Here is a 23,537-nt window from a genome sequence, read left to right as displayed (position 1 = left end):
AATCATTCCAGCCACTCGGGATCTACACTGGCCTTTCAAACAGATTTAAAAAGTAAAACCAAACCTTATAGGACATAAAACAGCTGAAATGCCAGCCACACAGAGACCACTGGGATTTTGTCCTCTGCTTCAATGCAGGCTGGCTTTCTGGAGGTCTCGTGGGGTGCTAGCAGCAGCCACATCTGGCTTCTGGGTCTTTACAGAGAGCATTTTAGATTCTGACAAAGCACATGCTGCTTTAGCAGCGCTGTGTCCTCCCGGCCAGCGCCACCCTGCAGCGCCCGGGCTGGAGAGCGGCCCCGCGGCTCCACCGTCCCCGCTCAGCGACGCGACAGAGAGAAACACAATGCACCACTATGAAAACCAAACCTCGCTTTGGATTTGCTCTGAAAATCTGCTCATCTTGGGATGATTGCTAACACGTGTTGCTTGAAACGCAGAACCCGGGTTGCTGCCTCCGGCTCGGGAGGACCTGGGCCCTGCTCTGCTGGGTGTGGGGAGGGACGTGAGAGGGGATCGCTCTGTACTTGTCCTGCTCTGATGTTTATCTGCCGGCCTCTGCTACAGACAACCATAGCAGACAGCAGAGGAAGCTGCAGGAGCCTTCAAATGGACCCACTCTGGGTAGTCTTGCTGCTGAGACTCTGCCAGGCAATACATATGTACTGAAAAAGACACCATCCCCTTTTTTCCACTGTTTAAATAAAACTGTAAATAAAACCTCATCTCTCACCATTCTCACAGGTCCCATGCAGGGTGCCCGCCACTCTGGCTGAGTCTGCAGCAGTTCTGGGCATCTGCCCAACATCAAGCCCAGTCTGAGTTTCACCCTTACCTCTGCCAGTCCTGCATAAATAAACCCCGTGGAAAGTGGCCTCTGGTTCTGGGGGGCTTTGAAAACAGACTGAAAGGGGTATCAGCGTTATGATGCTCATTTTACAGCAGACAATGGACAAATTGCGGCATCGTCTGCCACGAGGAATGGCACGCCAGCCTTCCAGCAGCATCTGGAAGGACTTTCCTCTGAGGATTTGCTCTTTGTGTTATCTGCAAACAGGAAAGGCAAGTATTTTAATAAAAAATAAATAAACCAAAGCTAAAAGATTATGATATTAAAGGAAATCAGTTGTGCCTTTATATGTGAGTTATGTCATGATGCCTGATGTTATGGAAGTTAAGTTACACGTTAATCAATGCTGCTCATCACAGGAGGTTTATTAAAGGCTGGAAAAGGACACTGCATCCAGACATTTTTGTTGTAACACTCTGCACAGGAGCATTTCTGCTAGCAATATTCAGAGTGGTAAACTCTGACAAATGGTGGAAAGAGATGTCAAATGGCAGTTACAGCCCCTATAGAACAAAAGCCACATCACTTAAAGCCCAACGTTAACTCCACTGGCTCCAGTGAGAAAGCATCTACTCATTTTAAGAGAGATTCAGCTGGAGTCACAATTAGCAAATGCAGTTCTGAAAGGAAGAATAAAGATGACAGAAAGCTGATGGAAGAAGAGAGATTAGAGTTTTTTGATGATTACTTGCAACAGCTAAAGCAGGATTCATTTATCCCCTTTCAAGATCTGTGACAACAGAATAGCAGACTTTTTTCACAGCGTGGTTTTTCCTTTCTTCTTTTCACCGAAGTCCTTTTCTTTAAGCGGCTTTCCTCTATCAGCTTGATCCTTTGCTGCATAAATGCAGATGTGAACATACACTTTTCTCTGTTAAACACATTAAGAACTGCTTCAATTCACTGATGTAGTGCTGGAAAATAGATGATATTATATGGAGTGTAACGCTGGCTTTAGCAGAGCATTTCAGTGCTCTAGCTTGCACCACACAACCTATGCTTGGCGCACGGATGTGTGCAGGTACCTGTGCTTGCTTTTAGCATTCCTAAAACATTCAGGTCCAGATTCTGCATTCATCAGACACGCAGACCTCCAGCTGAATTCAATTTGAGGTTCTGGTAGGTAGACAACATATAAGCAAGCTTCTGGAAATATTAGGTAGATTATCTAGACCAGTCCCCCTGCATGTGCATCATTCCTGCTCCTGTCACTACAGGAGCGCTCAGAGCAGCACAGTGAAAAGTCCTGTCAACTGTGGAGCAGCAAAGGAGAAACTAGAAGCAAGTCTCCAAATTAATGCAAAACCAGGAAAGGCTTCTCCCATCCCCAGGCCACGCGCTGGCAGGCTCGAGCTGAAACTCCCTCGCTGTTCAGAAAAGGAGGCTGCTGGCTCCGCATCCCTCACGGGGCCTCTCCAGGCACCTCGAACTGAGGGAACAGCAAATTCCCTGAATTTGCTGGTCATTGGAACATACAAGAAATTACATTGTGTGAGAAAATCTAACAGAAAGAATTTGCTGTGGGGGCTTTTTTTTTTTTTCAGAGAGAGATGAAGCAATAGCTTGGAAAGCGTTCAGCAAAACACTCTGACATCACTCCCTAAAATGCTGGTATATAAAGACCGCAAATGTCACTACGCTCTGAAAGGGAATGTGATTAATGAAGTGTGGCTCAAAGGAAAAAGACCAACACATGAGCAATGGCAGCACACTTTTAAGCCTTCAAAATACCTAAGAAAGTGGAAGCACAATTCAAAGGGAAACAAAGACAGACTGCTCACATAACTCCCTGGACAGCTCCGATCAAGTCCCAAGGGCCACAGAACAAGATTTTACTACTGTGATATCCCACGTCCCTGCATTTAAAAACAAATGGTAATCCGAAATAAAGTGTCATATTCACAGCTGGTGAATACAGTTTCTACCTGGATTCTACCTAGATAACAGTCTATTGAATGTGAGTCACCATACGGCCTTGTATACTGACCAATCCAGTCACAAAGCTGGATTCGCCAGAGTGAGCTTAATGTGAATATTACCAAAAAGCAGCATTAACCACTTTCAATTTCAACTCCTAAAGCCACCCAGGAGCTGGCAAAAGAGTCCTGAAAAATATCTCAGATCAAAGTTTCTGCCTAGAAATTGCTCTAGAATCTACGGCATCCCTCACAGTAGAAACACACCACACATGGCTCGACCATAAAAAGTAAACAAAAGTGAAAAATGAAAAGTAATCTAATACTCCAGATGAGAGTGACAGAGCTAAAATCAGTGTCTCTTAATATTCAGCCTAATTGCTTGGTAATCTGTCCCTTCTCTGCTTTAAAGGAGTCTGAGTTTTTAGAGCTGCACTTCCCACTTATGTTGTAGAGAGAATGTCTCAGCAGCACAACCAAGGTTGCTTCGATACCAGCAGGGTGAACCAGTGGGGAATCCAGGCAAACTCTGTAGGTAAAACAGAGCACTGCCAGGATCAGGCTACTTCTCACTTTCGGATACCCAAACAAATAGATTTAAAAACACTCTTGCCTCTTAAGCCTTTGAAAGACACAGATAAAACCAGAAGGCCAGCTCTGACCTTCAGCGTGCAGGTTTTGGACCAACCACTAAATACTGGTAGGTAGAAAACAACTGACACTCACCAGGTAGTCTGCAACACAGAAGAAATTCCTGCATTTAACACCCCTATCTCTTTCCACATCACTATCACACTAGAAAATAAGTCACAGCAAATAGGGCTCAGGGAAGAGGGTGGACAGGAGTGTATGTGTGTGTTTGTGTATAAATATATATATATATATATACACACCAGAGGAAAATCTGCAGGAATGTCTGAGCTAACCTTTTCTGATGGACATGGTAAATCAAGAAACTTTTCACAGAATGAATCACGGAATGGTTAAGGTTGGAAGGGACCTCTAGAGATCACCTAGTCCAACCCCCCTGCTCCAGCAGGGTCACCTAGAGCACATGGCACAGGGTGGCATCCAGGCAGGTTTGGAAGATCTCCAGAGGAGACTCCACTTTGCTCTGCAACACTCTCACTTGGGCTGCGTGAATGTGGGCACTCACTTACATTGCAAAAAACATCCTCTTCTGACCGGGAGGGCACCAATTTCCCCTCGGTCCTCAGCACAGCCCTGCGCTGCCTTTGCCACAGGGGCTCCTTTCCTGGCACCTGCGGAGTCCTCGGACCTGCTCGCGGCGCCCGGGCCTGCTGTCCCCTTCTCATCCCAGTCACAGGTCGCCTCCGCCATGGAGTCACCCTGTGACGCTCCACTGGGGTCTTCTGCGGAGTGAGACACTCCCGCGGTATCACCGCTGTTTTTCCCGACAACTGAGATATGCAGGAGAAAGGGCAGAGCAAAGCCTGACCTTAAACACACCGGAAGTAATGGCTAGATTCCAGCTGGAATAATATCTACAGCTGCAAGGACAGTGAGGCAGCAGGCCCCGGAGGAGGCAGGAATCCCGCAGGCCGGCAATGACTCCTGCAGGAGGCCTCGCGGCAGCGCAGTGCCGTGGGAGCTCCTTCCTGACGGCAGCACCGCTCAAGGCCTTCAGAGTGCAGCTGAGGAGCCAGGAAAGCAGAGGGAACGACAGGATCTGCCTGCTCCAAGGAGCGGGGAAGCTCTGGATGTTGGTAGTTCAAGGCTGCTAGAGCAATCAGTGCTTTGGCAGACACGTATTACACAATAAAATCAGCATCTCCAATGCCTTTTGCTCCGAAGGATTCCCAAAGCACTCCACAGCTCCAACCTTTGGCAAAGCACAGCATTTCCCTGGAGCTTTGGTGGGGAGAGGACCACTGCTGGCATCAACCCCGCTCTACACAGCTGAATGCTGCCGCTGCTTATTCCCTGCTGGAAAACAGCCACCAACACTCGCCCGAGCTGGGATTTCACCTGGAAGCAGCACATTTCACCGCTCTGCAAATGCCAATGTTCTAAAGCACAGTCACAGTCACCTGGTTCATCCCGCTGCCTAACTCAGCCTCCTGGATCACGCCAGGGACTTCCAATGGTTCAAACGTGCCTTGCTCCTGCCGGACACTTGCACCCCAGGCCAGCGAGGCACTTCTGCCTGCACGTGCTGAGCTGCAGCCCACGCAGCTGGCACCACTGATGTCAACGGGCAGCTTCTGGGAGCAAAGCTCAGCGTGGGCCTGTGCGCTTCGCTGCAACGCAGGCAGAGACTGCAGCACCTTGGGCCTGTAGGGACTGTCATATAGACATTTAACTCTTGATTTATATAGTGATGGGAAGAGAGCAGCTGGAAAATGTCTGTATATTTTTAGATGAAAATTTGCTGTTTACTTGCTCTGATCTTCAATTTTAGAAAAGCACCTGAGGGCATCTTAAGATATCGTCTTACTGCAAACAAGTATCCACATTTATCTAGCTCTGTGTCCTAGTTCCAAGCATCTTAGCTTTTCAATTTTATGAGTTTCTCTATTATATTAATAGCTTTATCACTGCTAATTAAATTATCAAGACATTTCCAAACACATTAATTTCACGGTCCGTTTTTATGTAGCAGTTATAGTAATATAATTAGTGGAAATACATGCAGGCGTAAGTGCATGGCAGACACTTTGAAATCCCCAGAGGAAAGGTGTGGTGGGAGTACAAAGCATTGTTTTATTTTACTTCATTAAAATAAAAGTATACCCCCCTTTTAGAGCTGTTTGCTATAAGGTAGGCCTAGATATAAGGACCTTTTTTGAACCCAGCAAATCATGCAGTTTTTCACACATTAGTTGTTTGAAGACATGTTTTTTCTTAATCACAAAAGTAAGCAATCCGCATTACAGCATATTTTAGCAGATCACGGATATAATGGCCAATTGTTTTCAAGGTCCTTTGGGTAATACCCTGTGTTTTAATGAAGCCTGGAGAAAAACCCAAACTTTTTCCTAAGCAAGTAGCCTAAAAGAGCACGAAGATTTTGCTGCCTAATGGTGAATTGCGTTAACAGAAAGAGTTTGGAAAGTCAGGAGGGGTGCCAAGCCCAGTCAGGTTAAGTCTCTACACAAAGATATCTTGTAGATTTACCTTTTTGTTTCAGCTGTTCCTTCCTTAAGCGTCTCTTTTCTCTGCTGCTGATCTTGCTCTGCCAAGCACCTGCAAAAAAAAAAACAGAGCAAAGTCCATGATGACTAAGTTAACAAGAAACCTCCTCTGCTGCTTGTATTACTGACCAGCAGGAACTGTCCTGGCTGCACAAGTGGCTCTGCAGCACCGAGGGGCTGGTTCTCCAAATACCCCTGAATAACGCATGGAACAGTTCAGCTGACTCCAAGCTGAAGACACCCAAGAAATTGCATGTCCATTTGAAGAACATCCCTACCTTTTCCCCTATTCTCTCCAGCATCCTTGCACTCTTTAGCGCTTATGAAAGCATCCATACGAAGGACTCTGATCCAGTGACAGCCAGGGCTTCCCTTGCACTCACATCACACCAAATGCATTATAATCTTTTCGGCCCAGCAAAGCTTAGGTTTCATGGTTTCCAGTATGACTCGTGGTAAAGCAAGGTGGGTAGGAGAGAATGGGATGCTGTGCATTTTCCAATGAAATTATGGTTGCCTCACTGTGGCTAGCCTCTCTCAGATTTCTTTACGGATTTGCCTATAACCAAAGGTCTTCCCTCTTCACAGGTGTGCTGGAAACTGGCCATACATTATCACAGGGCTTTCACAAGCCTCAGTCAAGCCACAGAACTTGCTACTGGGAAAACCTCAGCTTCAGAGTATTCACATTGCAGAAACCACAGGGAGACGGGACAAGATGAAGAGCATAAAGACAAGACCAAATTTTCTGCTGCCAAATGGACCTCTGGCTGCTTTGGATGTGCTTTCTCACCAGCAAGTTTGCCATCCCTGCTAATAGCCTAAGGACCTAACAAGCGTGGCTGGAGAGCATGCTGTTCCCTCCCACATAGTTGCACACGGCAAGAAGCACATCAGAAAACACAGTCCTCCATTGGTGGTGAGTCTTCCACAATAACAAAACACTAAAATATCAGAGAATTCCTCTCCTTTAATTTGCTATTTTTTTGGCTGTATGAATCAGCAAACAAAACAACCAGAACTTTTCTTTTTACCTTCCTCCTCCTGCAGTTTCTCTTTTTCTGCAGAAAGCAGATCTTTTGACATGCCGTTTTCTGAGCACTGGGCTTTCTTTTTCTTAGGCTACCGTGTATACAAAAGACACGCCAGATTCATGCCAGAAAAATAAAACAGATACTTTTTTTTTACATTTTATCTAGAAGAAAAAAAAGAGTCAGGATAATTGTTTTGAAATGAAGATGACACAATGGTACTCTCAGAAGGATCACTAGGTCGTTGGTCTTTAAATGCGTGCAAGAGTTTTGCTAAGCAGATTTTATTGCAACGCCCGAAGTGACAGCTGTTATGCTTTTTGGCTTACAAATTAGACTTATCTGCAAGGTTATAAAAAACATTTTGTTATTCAGGTATATCTGCTTTGTAATAAAATTTGCATTCATCGTTACTAAAATTATAACAGAAGAAAAACTTAAAATTATTTACTCCATTTACAATCCAAAAAGCTGAAATCAGGAGGTAAGACCCTATTTATGCTCACACACACACAAAGAAACTTGAAAGAAACCCCACAGACCATCCTGTTTTTGAGAGAAACTCTGTAGAGCTATCTGAGACTGACCTGAAAGGATGTAGCAGTGGCTCATGCCATTTTCATATGGCTCGGTGAGAATGCAGAGCTAACTTTAAGTTTTCAAGTTTGACTGACTTAATTTTAATACAGTGGTTCTTGACTTTTTTTAAGGCAGGATACTCCCTGCCACAAATAAGTTTCCTGTGTAGCTCATGCAGCTCCCCTGATGGAAGGGCAGAGTGACTGTAGGGCACAGACACTTTTTTCTGTACCGGTATAAGTTTGCGAGGACTTGGATAAAACCTTGCACAGACCAAAAGAAATGTCCTATATTCGAGCTGGAATTCAAACACAGCAGTTCCCAGCCCCAACTTCTGCCTTTAGACCGTGAGACCATCCTACTTGTGGCCACAGTAACAAGCACCACGGCGTGATTGTACCGGAGAGTCACTCGGCCTTATGTTCCTTGGTCATCTCTTAAACTCCCAACAATGGGAAAAATGAGTTATCTTGAAAAAGGGTTATCAAACAAGAGGCATGCATAGAACAAGTGTCTTCTAAAGGACATGATATAAGCTTTAAAATAATTACTGGTCCCTTGAGAAGCTTTTTCTCTCTGATGCTGGCTGATGTTGTAAGATGACCATTCACTGTTACCTAAAAGATGGATAGGAAAAAAAATGCTTAATGGAATATGTGTGTGTCTGTATATACATATATGTACATATACACACAGACACACATATATATGTGTATATGCACATTTTTTTTTCAATATATTCCTATAATACTTACAATCTGGCTGAAATACATAACCAAATACCCCTCAAACAATCTGGGCTATAGTTTATGGCCTTGTTCCAGTTAGAGTTAATTTATTCCAAATTCATTAATGTTAGCTAAGCCTTTATGAATGTAAATCCAGAAACTGCACATAGATTTATTCCAAAGCAGACATATTTGTGGTTTATCTGAAGATTTGCCTAGGATCAAAGTAGTTTTTCAAACTGAATGAGCCTGTTTAAAAAACAAACAAACAAAAACCCCAACAGCATAAACACGAGAAGGCTTATTTTAATTCTTGAGCACTGTTTGGGGTGGACTTTATGTTCCCTCTTAAGTCTACGCGTCCAACTAAACTAATAGTTACCATCCTCCCTGAATCTTGTAGAGCAAATCACAAAAGCCTATGAGCTTTTCAGACCACAATTTGATTCATTTCTTGGCAATCTCAGAACTCACCGGCCATCACTAGACTCCAGACAGGAGGTGGGAAGGGTGAAAACCTGCACCAAGGGCTGCATCTGCAAGGCCTCCTGCTTAGGAGCACTAGCGGACTAGGAAATGGCACAGACTAACAAAATGCTGTCTTCCTCCCCCAAATTGCTATAGGTGAGCACAGCCTGAGGTTAGACAGAGCCCTTACAGACTCAGGAAAGAAACTCAGAGGTAAAATATTGAGTGCAACGGAGAATTAGGGACCCTCAGCCAAGACAGGACTGTGCTTCGGGACCTTCTCTCCATGCAAATGAGTGCAAGCTGGAAAAAATGAGGCTTCCTCTTAATGTTCTGCCAACCTGACTATTATATACCTTTGCTGGACGAGCACATTCCATACTTAAGTGCTATTTCATCTGTAAGGCAAAGATCCCTCTCTCTGCATCACTGACTAAGAAGTTAAAAAATATACTGTTGACAGTCATTTCCTACATCGCAGAGGCTCTCGGCTGACCATCTAGCTATCAAATTGTAAATATTCACCTGAGACCCTAAAACATTGTTATTTCTATATTTCCTAATGAGCTGCTGAATGCAAGAAAAACACCAAATCTGGCCACTGACTGATGATCACCAGATAGCCAAGCACTTGGGTGACATTCTTCTTTCAAGCCTGAAACAGCTGTTGCTTCTACACTACCCCTCTCTAGTAACAGCATCTTCCTTCCTTCCATCACCAAGTACTTTTACCAAGTTCTCCTTCCTTACAGGAGGAAGGCGTTATTCTAGTCTGAATTTTGTATTAAACTCCTGCCTTTAGCCAATGCCTTTTTGCCCAGAAAGCTGGGTGTCTGACTCAGGATCCCCTCCTACATTTTACTTTTTCCTTCTGAAGACATTAGGATACTGGGCTACTCATGCCTCTTCATCTTCCAGTTTGGTCATTTTGAAAAGAAAAGGAAAAAAAAAAAGAATATTCAGCATTTTGTTTTAATTTAAACTAATTAAAAGAAATTAATTGTGCCTTTTTTTTTTCTCCTTAATGAATAATGTAGTGGTGTATAGGGAGAAGACATCTAATCCCATCAAACTAAGTGACTGTACAAAACCATTAACACAATCCCCAAAACATAAGCAGAGAAATATAATCAGGACTTTTAGTGAAATCCAACTTAGCATATTAATTGGTACTCACTCTGTGGAGCAGAAAGGTTATTTTTAGTTCACAGCCATTTGGTTTGTGACCCAGTGGAAAAGGATTTCCACCACCCCCCTCCATATGCAACCTAGGGTTATATTTTTAATAATTGCTCTGAACCTTTATTCCTCTGTGCAAGTTTTTAATTTATTTTATGCTTTAGTATAGTTCTAAAAAAAGTTATGGAGAAAATGGCATAATGAAAGTACTCGAATGTTAAAAAAATACTGGTTTCAGACACTAATATATAAACCATGTGTTCAAAGCTGTAAAACTGTACCCGATGTGCTTATCTTTGTGCATTTCGATAGATTCATGAGACTAATCACTTTTACAAAACCAAGCACTTTGTAAGCATCTGCTTTCTGATCAGAGAGCCCACTTTCACGTCCCAGTGTCACAGGTTTAATTACAAACTATATGAACACATTTTGAGGACATCTTCAGGCTCATCAACAGCCCTCCTCATCAACATCCTGCTTTGGGAAAGTGCTCAGATTTGCCTTCCATAAACTGGCGTGTAAAGGTTTCCCCAGTAGAGGGATACTAGGACAAAATAAACGCAGCCTATGAAACCAAATGGGAGCTATTATATGCTTCACACATTGGAAATCAAAGAATATGCTTGAAAACAAAGAATCAGGAACTTTGTTTTAGGCTACCACTCACTTTCAGAAAACTTGAATTGAGTGGGTTGGACACTGAAAATGAAATAAAGCAAAATTAGCTCAATCTGGCAGGGGCGGGCCTCTGAACACAGAAAACATTTTCAGATATAAGAAATATTTCAAGTAAATTGTTTCCTAGTGCTCAGTTCCAACCTAAAGCCTAAAATGTTTGTTTTCACCTTATGCTATGTAGAGAGATAAAATGAAATAGCCTCATGCCTGAAGGCTATACTGGAACAGCAAAAGCAATACTAATATGCATTAAAAATAAATAAACAAATCAGTGTATACAAATACCTCAAGGGAGGGAGTGAAGAGGATGGGGCCAGCCTCTTTTCAGTGGTGTCCACCAACAGAACTAGAGGTAATGGCCACAAACTGAAACACCAAAAGTTCCACAGGAACTTATGGAAAAATTTCTTAACAGTGAGGGTGACAAAGCACTGGAACAGGCTGCCCAGAGAGGTTGTGGAGTCTCCTTCTCTGGAGATCTTCCAAACCCGCCTGGATGCCACCCTGTGCCACGTGCTCTAGGTGTCCCTGCTGGAGCAGGGGGGTTGGACTAGATGATCTCTAGAGGTCCCTTCCAACCTTAAGCATTCTATGATTCTATGGTTCTATGAAATAAATAACATGATTTTCAGGGTGCTACCACTCACTCAAACATGTCGTGTTACTGTGCAAGATACCACTGTTCAGCTTTCTCAGTAAACCTTCAGAAGCTAAAAACCACATAGGAAGTCTTCATTCCCTTAGCATCTCCTTAAAAATCTAGCTTTGCTGGTGAGACAGACCATGGTGATGAGGATGTTTCTGGTATTTCTTGCATCCTGCCACTGGCTGAAGGAAAACGGGGTGTCTGTCGCCTGCGTGGACAGGCCACGTGTCCCGCCTGGATTGCTTCATCTGCAGACTGTGATCAGCCGACATGGGAAGCACGTTGGGAAATGGAATGGTACGAGCTGCATTAATTCTGAACCAGATTTTCATAAATGCAAGCAGATACTCTGGCCCGTCTGGCCGTGCCACATGGAGCTGCGCCAGGGACAGACTTCAGCCTGCAAGTCATTTCCCCAAGCAGTGGGAACCAGGTCAGCGGGAAAGGACGAGGCTGCACTTGAGAGAGGAAAAGTCACGGGTTTTATGCAGAGCAAGAGTCCTCCAGAGGACTGGAGGACTCCCTCCATCCTAATAGCTAGGAAAAGGATAACACAACAGCAATTTTCACTTAGGAGAAGATGGGAAGCTGCAAAGATGTGTGTCATTCATTAGCAAAGGAAACAGAAGCTCTTCATGCACAACCGAAGAACATAAAGACACTTCTTTGGGCCATGCTCAGTCACCATACATAGACACACACCTCTTTGGAAAGGGAAGGGAAAAGGGGCAGGATCTTGGTTCATGATCTATGTTGTGAATATGAACCCTCTTATTATTAATAGCTGTTAGCACTATACATTAATATGTATCCCCCATCAAAATCATTTGGACATGTAGTCCCAGTAGGAAAAAAGGAATCTGTTGGAAAGGGTGACATGGGAAACACACCGTGAGCAGACAGAACGGCCTGGGAAACAGGCACTGGGCAATTCTTCACTTGTCTTAAGGAGACTGGCAGAGGAAAGAGGTGACAATCCCATTGGATGGATGCCCTGAGAGCCTCAGAAATGGGTCCAGGCCTTCAGCACAGGTGGGCTTCCTCCGTGCTTCCATCCAGGGGTGATGAGGTGCGTGTAGGAAGCCCCTGAGCACTGCCAGGTGCCAAATAAAGGCTGAAGAGCAGCGGTAGCCAGACCTGCATTTGGCTCCATCCATATTCAGAGACAATTCCAAGAGAAAAAAAATAGAGAAGAAGGCCTAAAATAGTGATCCTTATATTGCCTATCCTTCAGCTGCCAGTCCCCCCAGGATGCACAAGAGGCCATACGAGCACAGGACGTGTATCTGCCACAGCTCAGCTGCAGCACCAGCTGGTGGGAGGCCTGGGGAAAGACCAAAGAGTGTCCACAGCTTTAGCGGACTAAAGGTTCCTCTGCTGGAAGGTGGGATGAAAAAATCTGTTTCCTGAGATATGCTGTTCTAATTAATTAGAGCAACATTTCAACAAGGCAATTACAGAATTCAAACACCTCCCAAGATGTTTATGAAGTCAATTCTCATCCAAGAGAGCTATATGAAAATAATTGTGCAACTGTGTTTCATGGACATGGAGAGTGCCACCTAATCTGAAAATGGAGGAGAAAAGGTCTGTTTCCATACCTCTGGAGCTGAGGGAATTGATCTCTAGTTCTGGAGCTGTTAACCACTTCTGCAAGAGGCAAAAAAGTATGTCCAATTTATAAAGACTTCTAAAAAGCAGAAATATTTATTTATTTGGGGATGTTTCAGTTGGTACCTATTTTTACAAATATGGCTAAAGAAAATGACACCACATTGCACAAAAAAAGTCTTATTCTGAACGCACCAATCTGCAAAACAATCCCCCAAAACTTTGAATAAACACAACCCCCTGCAAACCCAATGGCAATCTGGTTCAGATCAGATGGCTTCTGGCAAGTCTTGTAAATATTTCCTAAAAGACTCTATATTAGGGAAAACACTATGCTGAAAAAGACTAAACCCTCCAGCACCATTCTGGGCTAATATTTGTGTATGTGTGTGTCAAAATAGAGTGCAACCTGTGAGGTGTGATGCACAATGAGATCAGCTTCAAAAGCAGGACTGAGTTGAGGATTGCACACACTGGAGCCAAGCTTGCACAGCACAACAACTTCCCACGGGTGCTGGTGGAAATTTAGACTAGGTAGAACTCCGGGATGGAATTCCAGGAAGGCACCAGGACTGTCACTGGCTGCCTTTTGCCATGGGGGTCATGGATGTGCCATGGGAAGGAGAGGGTCCAGCAGCACATGCCATCACCCTTGTCACGGGATAGGAAAGCCTCCCAGCCCACCCGCGGGACAGGCGTTGGGGATCACTGGTGAACGCACCTTCCCCAACTGAAAAATAATTAACTGCCTTGTTTCTTTTTTAATTAAAATCCTGACTTTACCAGCACTCCAGGATACACAGATGTTTGGCTGCTGGGATGTATCAACACACCTGAGCGCTGGAGGCGTTTTGTCTCTTGGCTTTGTAGCTCAGCCCCGAGAGGGGCTCCCATCCCCTGCTAGCTGCGTGCTCTGGGGTTTGCACGTTGGCCCTGCCTGTGAATGGGACACTTTGTAGTTAATGATATCTCTAATGCAGTCTTGGTGGAGATTCTTTCGCATGCAAATTTCAGCATATTAAAGGTGTTCCACTGCTTTGGCTTTCTTGTTTCAGCCTAAGTGCCAAAGCAGCATACCGGGTTTTACACTTAGGTAAGGAGATAAAAGTTTTTGCCTCAAGGATATGATGTTCCAGAGACAGAGACAACATAATGAGCAAAGACAAGCAGCAGTGCAGAAAAAGGGGAGAAGAGGGGGAAGAAATGGAGAAGAGAAATTGCAAGATGCTGTCATGGGAGGACAAGCCCGATTTTTTTTTTTTTTATTTCAACATGTAAGATGTTTTCCACAGATTATTTTTCTTTATGATTTTTTAAGTTATTTTTCTTGCTCTTTCTCGCTTCATCCTCTACCTTTTCAGGACCATATTTTGCCTCCTTTGCTCTGGTACCATGATGAGTGGGTCCCACAGAGAGATCAGTGCTACTTGGTGTAAATGCAACTGCTGAAATCCCCCAAGGAGCAGGTATCAGCTCAGTGAGGGAAAAGATGAGATTAATGATAGAACCTGCAGACAACTGTAAAGAATTTTATCTCTTCAGTTTATCTCTTTTCTCTCTCCTTTGCTTTCCATTATTCTGGGCTGTGAGGTAAAGCATCTCTGACCAGAAAATACCTATTCAAGTCAGCATCATCGGCTTGAATTAATAACCCTATCCGTCACTACAGCACAGAGCCTGTATCTGATGGTAACACTGGTCTCCACTCCTTCAGGCCCCCTAGTAATCAGTGTCTGTGAAAATTTTAATTTTCATTCTACAGCCAAGTCTGGTTATCTAATTTTGATGATAAAACTACAATAGACTTGTTACTGAAATCCTTCCTTGTTCATTCACACAGACAACTCTGATAAGATTACTTTATGGTTTATTTGCTTTCCATTCAGAAGTACGTCTGCTGTTGGGGCTGCATTCTGTTCCCATTTATGAAAGAGAAAATAACCCAAAGGGAAATAATCTACTTAAAATATAATTACAGCCTGACAAAAAGTTAATATGGACAAAATAATGAAACCCTGAAAACTAAGGTTATGGCACATTCGTATTCACGAGGAACAAAAATATTTATTTTATAGGCCCACCTAAAAATCCTTGCAGATTCATGTAACTTTCATCTTTCTCAGAACAAAGCACCACGAAGACACCAGTAACAGGCAGCAGTGTTCGGAAATGTTTGGTGGACGCCCTTTAAATGCCCGCTTACTTTGCATGAGAGGTTTTCTCCCGCAAGCCTACTTGGCTTTCCCTGCTCTAACGCCTTGGCCAAACAGTTCTCTGCGATTCACGCGGAGATTCTCCTCTATTTGCAGTTCGTGGGAAGCCAAAGAGACACGTCCAGCTGTGACGACACCGTGGGGAAACCTCGGCATAACGTGGGGTGCCGACCCCGCAGCGCATTCCCGGCACGTACGGGTGCCAACTCGCGGCTGCTGCCACCTGCGATGTGACTGCAGGGCAGCCCTGGTGTCACCCGTGAGCAGTACATGGTGTTAGTGCTGCACAAGGGCACCGCGGGGTTGGGGAGGGCAAGCGCGGTGCAAAGTGGAGTCTGGGGCGGGGATGGGGGGTCTGGGGAGGGTCGTTGGGGAGCAGGTCGGGGTTTGCAGGAGGAGATACAGGGCGTAGAGGGAGTGTTTGGGGAGGGGACAGGAGCCTGGGGAGGAGGGAAGGGGTCCGGGCAAGGTGTTTGGTGATGGGAACAGGGCGTCTGGGGAGGCGGTACAGAAGGGTAACAGGGTCTAGGAGGGGGACGGGGCCTGCACAGGGTGGTTAAGGAGGAGAGCAGTGGCCTGGGGAGAGGTGTCCGGGGAGGCTGTTTGGGGAGGGGGACGAGGGGACAGGGTTCCTAGAGGGGGACAGGGCTCCCGAGAGGCTGTTCGGGGAAGGATCTGATGGAGGGAGAGGGTCCCAGAGCAGCCTCACTACCCTTACCTGCTCCGGGCGCCGCTGCAGGTCCTGCAGCCGCCTGGGAATCGCCATGGCCCTGCGGCCACCAGCGCCTTCCTCCTCCTCCTCCTCCTGCTCGTGCCCAGCTCACGGCCAGCAGCAGTGTGGGCCAGGGCAGCGCCAGCAGCTGCGCAACGCCAGGCGGCCGCCGACCCCAGCATGGCTGCCACGCCGCCTCAGGGGACGGGCGGTGCCTTTGGGCAAGGTCTCCGCTCCGGGCAGAACCCCGGTTAGCGCTTTTAGGAAGGTGGCCACTGCAAAGCTTCACTTATTTATTTATTTATTGCTTTAATCACCGAGTGACATCCCAGTGCCGACTGCGGGGCTTGTCCGTGCACAACGTGGGTTGCCGCCTGGAGCTGAGCTGATGCTGGCAGAAAGGGCTGTGGGAACGTGGTGGAAATGTTCCCCAGCAAGCAGAGGGGATCGATGAGGGGAGCATCTGTTGTACGAGGAAAGACTAAGCAAGTTGAACCTGTTTAGCCTGGAGAACACTGAGAGGAGATCTGATCAATATGCACAAATACCTGAGGGGAGAATGTCAGGAGGATGGGACCAAACTCTTCTCGGTGGTGGTCAGTGATAGAACAAGGAGTAATGGGTACAAATTAAAACACAGGAAGTTCCATCTGCATGTGAGGAAGAACTTCTTTCCTGTGAGGGTGACAGAGCCCTGGCACAGGCTGCCCAGAGGAGTCGTGGAGTCTCCTTCTCTGGAGATCTTCCAAACCCACCTGGATGCCACCCTGTGCCACGTGCTCTAGGTGACCCTGTTGGAGCAGAGGGGTTGGACTAGGTGGCCTCTAGAGGTCCCTTCCAACCTTAACCATTCTGTGATTTTGTGAATGACCTGCCTCTGTCCTGGCATTATTCCCATGGGGGATAATGTTATTCACCCAATGGGGCTACTCTCTGACCGGGCTGGTACCTGTGCTGCAGCTCAAAACCAAACGGTGGCCAGTGCCAAGACCGCGCTTGCTCAAGGAAGGCACAGCACAGGGAGGACTCATTAGTGATTGTTTCCCATCTCTTTGCCAGGGCTGTCAGCTTTGCAGGAAATACTCGCTGCTTCCATGTCCTGGGCCTAATTCCAGATTGGTCCTGAGCAGGGTTTGGTTTTGAAAGCACCACAAGTTGTCATGACACTATAGACATTTTTGAAGAAAATACAGAAGTATTGTTGATTGGATGAGGTGCTGAGGGGTTTTATGGGCAAGGAAGGTTCAAAGGGGGAATTAGGAATACTTAATCCACAGGGAAGTGCTCCAGAGATATGGAGTATGGAGATCCCTGGAATGGTGCTGTTGGGGCTTGAACCCTCTTAGCAAAACATGTCCGTCTGTCTCGCTTTGCCTGTCTCTACACCCACTCAGCACCAGCATGTGGTCTGAAATCTGACCTAAGTAACTTCGGTGTTGCTGTTCCTCATACCACCTTCTCATGAGCATGTGGTTGTCTTCTAGGTATCTGTAACCCTACGGTGGCAGCAAAGTTGTCACGTGCAAATATCAGAGGCAGGGAGCTTCCCCCGAGGCTTAAAAGATGGGACTTCTATGTTTAGTTTTATGACATTCTTATGTTTTATTGATCTTTTCACTTTTCCCTGTCTTCATCTCTCTCTTCATAAAATGAAGATGGATCTTTCCAGATCTGGGCCATTAAAAAGAATACAGTTCATACTTCTGATCATAAGCAAATATTAGTTTCAGCTTGCCTAAATTAGCTTTTTTTTTCCCGATAAAACATAAGTTGACTCAACATGACTCATTACTCAACATCTCTTAACTGACTATGAAATTAGTGCACTGCACCATTCCTTTTTTTTTCTTTTTTTTTTTCAACAAAAGAAAGGCAATCCTGTAGTAAAGACAATTACTATGGCCAGCCTACAGTATCATTTATCTTCTAAGAGAGGAATCATCCAATTAGACCCTTCTCAAAGGGACGAAGTACTACCAACTTGTTTAACAACATATCACTTACAGGCTGTGAAATGGCACCAGTTATCAGGACGTCATGCAATGTGGAAAGCCTGAAATTTCACCGTGAGCCTGAGAAGTCATTCTGTTTATACATGACAAACTAATTGCAAAAGCCTGATGGGGTGTTGTTCTCCAGTCCAGCAGTCAGGAGGTGCAAGCACGGTGTTGCAAATCCATTGCCTTATCCTGACAATGTGGTGTAGTGGTCAATGCCTGATAGACCATTTTCAAACATGTCTGGTTGTGAACGCGAAATAAAGTGTTGGAATGCTTAGGACAGGCTTTGGAAGTACTAAAGTATTGCCTAAAACAGCTGAATTTCAGCAAAAAGAAATTGTAATGAAAAACTTAAAATGAAGCAATAGTATAGTTTCCTCTTGTGTTTTTATTTATTCTCTAAAGCAAAGCACAGTTCTTTAGCTAAAATTAAATAGTATCTTTTAATTTGTTTGCAATTTCCTTTTCCATCAATTTCCAAAAAACAAACAAACAAAAAGAAAAATCCAGAAAAAAATAGGGAATGAAATGATTATTCTAGCAATATTTCATAGAAGGTAAAAGATTTTGACCTGATGTATTAGCAATAGACTTAAGATGATGCTGAATGTTTGTACCCTTGTTCCTCCTTAACCAACAACACCAGATGAGATAGATAGAAAAATTAGAGATGAAAACCAAGCCAGAGACATAAAAAGGAAGTTTTTCTGCCTCGGCAGGAAAGTATTTTGAGAGGCAGCAAAAAGACACCTTGGCAGTATTTAATACTTTTTAATCAGTGTCTCTGACAGTTCAGTAAACCAGAGCTGAGACAAGATGGGCAATTCTCATTTGCAACACAGCTTCTCTGAAAGCCTTAACTGAGAGGATGAGCTTTTCCTTTCTTCTCACTGGTTTGGTGCTTGCTCTGCTTGTGAATGCAGAGCTCGAGGCATGCCTGCACCACCAGCAAAAACCCTGCCATCACTGTAACGAGAGCGCAGTGCTCAGCGGCTACTCAGCCACTGCCTCCTTTGCACAACTGCTCATACAGCCAAATATTTGCCATTAAACAAGATCATGAATGCCTCGGCAAGTTGCTATCTGGCCTAGCAGGGCAGTTTTTCCTTTCAACGTCTGCTGCTGCTTTGAGGAATGCAACTTTATAGGTTTTTACTAATTATCTAATAGGTTTGCAATCTCTCATTTCGGAACGTGGAACTGGTGTTAATTAGTTGCAGATCTTCAGCATGCCACTCTTAGCCGATCCCCCTAGTAAATATGTTCAACACTTCCCTTGGTTTCCTGTACATGATTCACTCGGCCGGTAAGTGATCCATCTTTGTTGCTGTCAAAGTCTTTGAGCTGGAAGAGGGCTTTAATCATGTTATTTGAGCTGGGAGAAGAAGTGAAGTCAAATAGGCATGCAGTACTAATTCAGCCAAAGAAAAACATTACCTGACCTTTTTTTCACCAATAGAAAATTTTATAAGCTTCAATTTGCCATGTATTTTCACAAAGACTATACTGAAAATGTCTATTGAGCCATATAAGTGAAACTGAAACAGAGAAACAAAAGCATCTTTTAAAGGCAGAAAGAAGGCGCTTTCCCAGCTTATGAGTTAATTAAGACCAGTCAAAGAAAACTGCTTCAAAAGGAAGAAGGAAGCCAGTGGTAAGCAAGGCTGCAATGGCTTTTATTAGGATATAGCCATGACATGCACAAAGGACAAAATCATAGCAGGCATTAACACAACAACGGCAGTTCAAAGGCTACCCTGGAAAAGTTGGAGGCAAAACTGAAATTGCTGAATAATAAAATCATTTCACTAGCAGATTTGTCAGCAACAGTATAGGACAAAGAAACTTGTGTAGCTGAACATGATCGTCTCGAGAACTGTAAACACTGATGGCTTAAAGATAAAATCAAAGGCCTTGAGAGCAAAACAGAGGTAGACACAGAAATATGCATACTTGTCTTTCCTGAAGGCAAGCGAGTCTGCATCCCTGTGAAACAGTTCAGAAGATGCTGGTCAGTGTCCCGGCTCCCTCTGGCACCCTGAGCACCCGCTCTCCCTCGACAGGAATATGCAGCGGCGCTGGGCGCCTTTTCTGTGCATCCCATCAGCAGAGATCTGGGAATCTGGCAGTAGGATTTATTCCTCTTCCCATTCGAAAAGACCTGAACACAACCTGTGACATACTAGTAGACTTATAAATTATACAATTAAAGCTGGATTTGTCTAGCAGCAAAACACAGGAGTGTTATGATCTTTACATGCTTTTTTTTTTTTTTTTTCCCCCTGAGTGCAGTTCAGTCCAAATCACTGCTCGATTTGATCAAGAAAGCAAGTGGTGATTTTCTATTTCTTTTGACTGGCAGGTTGAGCTCCTGCTTTCAAAGCTTGCAAGTCCCTTAATCTGGAATCAGCAGCACGTATACATTTTTTTCAAGATAATGGTGACTATAAGGAAGTCTTCCACCATCAAGATAAGTGTCAGTCCTTGTTTTATTCCACATTGGCACATGACACAAACTGAACACAGAGTTAATGATAACACACAGTTTATTGCTGCCAAAACCACTATTCTGAGGGATGCAATAACGCTCTAGAGGAAAGCAGTCATTGCTCTGAGGAAGGCTCTAGTGTCAAAAACGTGTGAATAAGTATCTGTTGCTAAGTCTGATACTTCAGCACTCTGGCGATTTTATATTCACATGCAATGTGGATATCAGAGTCCACATCTTTTTCCCTAGATATGCACTGTCGCCTCTTTCTCTGAAGAACATCTTGCCCAGAGCTGTTGATTGGAAGTCATGGGGGGCCTGAAAAATTCACCGCATGCACCACATCCTTGATAGTCTGTTCTTGTGCTTAGTCATCCCTGATGTGAAAAGAAAAGAAAAAAAAAGCCTGCATCTGGTTGCTAATCTGATATTATCTGATTTCAGACTCCCACCTATTTCTGTGACTTTCTCTGACAGATTAAACATTCTTGTAGTAGCTGTTCAATTCTTCCTGAGGAAGTGCTTCAGAGTCATAAGCACGTTACCTCTTAGACTCACTTCCGATAAATGTAAGATACTAATCTTGTTATAGTTCTCACCAAAAAGCTTCTCCTCCAGGTCTCATGCTATTTTTGGAGGCTCTTGTTCTGTGCATCCCCCTGACATCCTTCTCTACATCATCATCTGGAGAGGTTGACTCAGCCTCTTGAACCTATTCACTACTCTCTAGCATACGCATTCAGGGATCATTTTAGCACTTTTCCACACCACCACTTAAGAGCTCCAGTGGAACCGACTGCTCATTTTTTCCTACTTCCTTGTCAGGTTGCTAATTCAAATTCAAGCATACTTACAGGCATATTATTAGAGTAATGACACAAATGAATGAGCAGGACCAGCTGTTTGCTGCCTTGTACTCACTTCTTCCATCTGCAAAGGAAAAATGTTTCTACTGCACTTTGTCTCATCGGCTTGGACTACTCTCATGACAATGTTGGGAAAAAGAAGTTTGATCTTTTATTGGCAAAGAGAATCTGAAGCACTAAAAGAAAAATGTTTTTAGCGTACTGGAGAGATCCTATGATTGTTTCATAGACTGGTAACATTGGTCAACAAGAAACATTAGCAGAAAACCCCCTGATCTTTTAGTCTTGCCTGCAGATGGTCTATGTCATTGCATTGGAATAGGAGATGCGATCATTCAGTTGAAGTTTGCCTCTGAACTTTTAGCAGTAACACTTTCTGTAAGATTCACTGAAAGATTCAGTGAAAGAAAATATTATAAATGCATTTGATTGCCTATATTCTTGGCATAGCTCCTGAGAATAAAAGCAGATTCCTGGGGCTGTATTTACATGCTGCTCTGTAAGTACATGCCTATTTGTTCTGCCCACACTTTAAGCCAACTGCAGCTGGTTGCTCAGACCTGGTTTTTGTTCACTGTTTTCACACTGGAGGCAGAGAAATTGTGAGCTGGGGTGCAGAAGACCATGGTGAAGTGTCCTGACCAGGCCTGTACCTGGCACAAGGGCAGCACTTGGGGCTCTCCCAGGAGAGCTCAGCATCAGTATTGCACAATTCAGTCTAGGAAATATCATTTTTTTCCACTGAAAAGGTCACAAACTTAGCTGGTATCGTAAGTTATAACTGTTGTGCTCCCTCTGCATGGACATGGAGTTTAGCTCAGGCACTTGATATTAAATCAAAGACCACTGAGATAATTCTGCTCTCTTGCAAATTCTGAGCATGCAGGAGAGCACAGGTTGGTCAGATATGGTGGTGTTTTTGTGAATCCTTTGCCTGTGAACTTCTTTATCATCTTCATTTCTGACTTCACCCATCGTGTTCATTCTCAAAGTCTCATACAAGCCCCTTTCACCACATGCCTGCCCTCTGTCCCTGCTGGGGCCCTGACAGAGCTGCTTGTCCTTTGGCTGCAGTCTTCTTTGCACCCTTTTATCTACGGTCTCCTTATACCCAGGACAGAGTCTTCTTTTTTGGTGTTTTCATTGAGACAAGCCCTGAAAATTCAGAAAATGATGGAGTGCTGTAAGATCCCGGACTCATGGAAATGAGGGTACAGTTCCCAGTCTGTACCTCAGAGGGTACAGTCTTACAGCTGCACTGTGCATGCCCAGGTAGCCTGTAGTCTTTGTGCAAGACAAAAGAATGACACCAGCTCCTTCAGGAAAGAGGTTGCAGCAAAGCACTGAGTTCCTCCTTCATGGCTGGTGATTGCCTGGGATGTCAATATTGATTATAATGTCAATAAGTTTTTGTTTGTTTGTTTGTTTCTAGTTCCTTTTCAAACACTATCAGTCTGAGGACCTAAAGTCATCATGAAGAAGCTTCTGGATTCATCTCCCTGGAAGGACTTAAGGACTTGCTGTTAATGACTGTGTCCCATCCTAAACGCTTTTTTTCTTTTTTTCCAACTACTGTCTCAATGAGGTTCCAAGCTTTTGTGCTCTGAGAGAATTTGGTTCCATGCCTGCAGAGCCCACAAAAGTCAAAACAACTTGCAGGACTTGTCAGTTGGGGCAGGGTCTGACCCTCCTGGGCTCCCCTGCTGCCTCCTGCCTGCGTGGGATCCGGGGCTGGCCCCCCTCTGCTTGGTCTGCTGGACAAAACACAGCCTGTCAAAGTGAACCCCAACCGTTTTTGGTCTCCTTCTGTGACCCAAGGAGCTGGATTTGACCGCGAGGCAAGTGACAGTGCAAATAACGGCGATTGCTTCTTTTGCTCTAATTGTCATGGCAACCGTATGGTACCTTAGACCTGCAAAATTTAATTTCTGGAGCTGTCTGTCTTAAAGACAGAACTCTGCTTTCAAAGCCGACCCACCGCCGCTCCCATGCTGCCCTGTCAGCCATACACTGGCACATTTTGTCACACCAGTGCAACTAGAGACTTACATGCCTACATGTTACCGGTTCCTCCAAATTTGTTTCTAGATAACATAGCATTTTAAAAGGAAGGGCTGTATTTGGCAGGTATTTTTCAGAGGTAGTATCTGCTAGTTCTCTGAGTCCCCAGGGAGCTTGTGTTCAAGTCAAACTCAAGTCCTTTAGATGTTCCCCAGGTTCCGCGTTCCTCCCACCTTGCATTTGCAGAGTTAGGGGGTTCAGCTTCACTCACTATGTCAGACACCTCTAGGGATGAGGTGGCTCTTTTCTTGTCTATCAATAACTGTGTTGCCTGCAGGCTATGATGACAATTACAATGCCAAACATGCAACGCACTACATAAAAAAACAAGAAAATAAAATCTATTTACCCAA

The 23,537-nt window shown here is 44.5% G+C and overlaps 1 pseudogene; it reads right to left on the bottom strand.

The window, feature by feature from the left end:
• Positions 1-15,823, bottom strand: part of LOC148595765 (uncharacterized) — a 28,293-nt pseudogene extending 12,470 nt beyond the window's left edge.
• Between the last annotated feature and the right edge of the window lie 7,714 nt (positions 15,824-23,537).

This window comes from Tinamus guttatus, unplaced genomic scaffold (genome assembly GCF_059628265.1).
Source record: "Tinamus guttatus ecotype Peru unplaced genomic scaffold, ASM5962826v1 Tinamus_guttatus_pri_ptg000065l, whole genome shotgun sequence".
In the NCBI taxonomy this organism is placed as follows: Eukaryota; Metazoa; Chordata; class Aves; order Tinamiformes; family Tinamidae; genus Tinamus; species Tinamus guttatus.
This window is presented reverse-complemented; position numbering and strand designations above follow the sequence as displayed.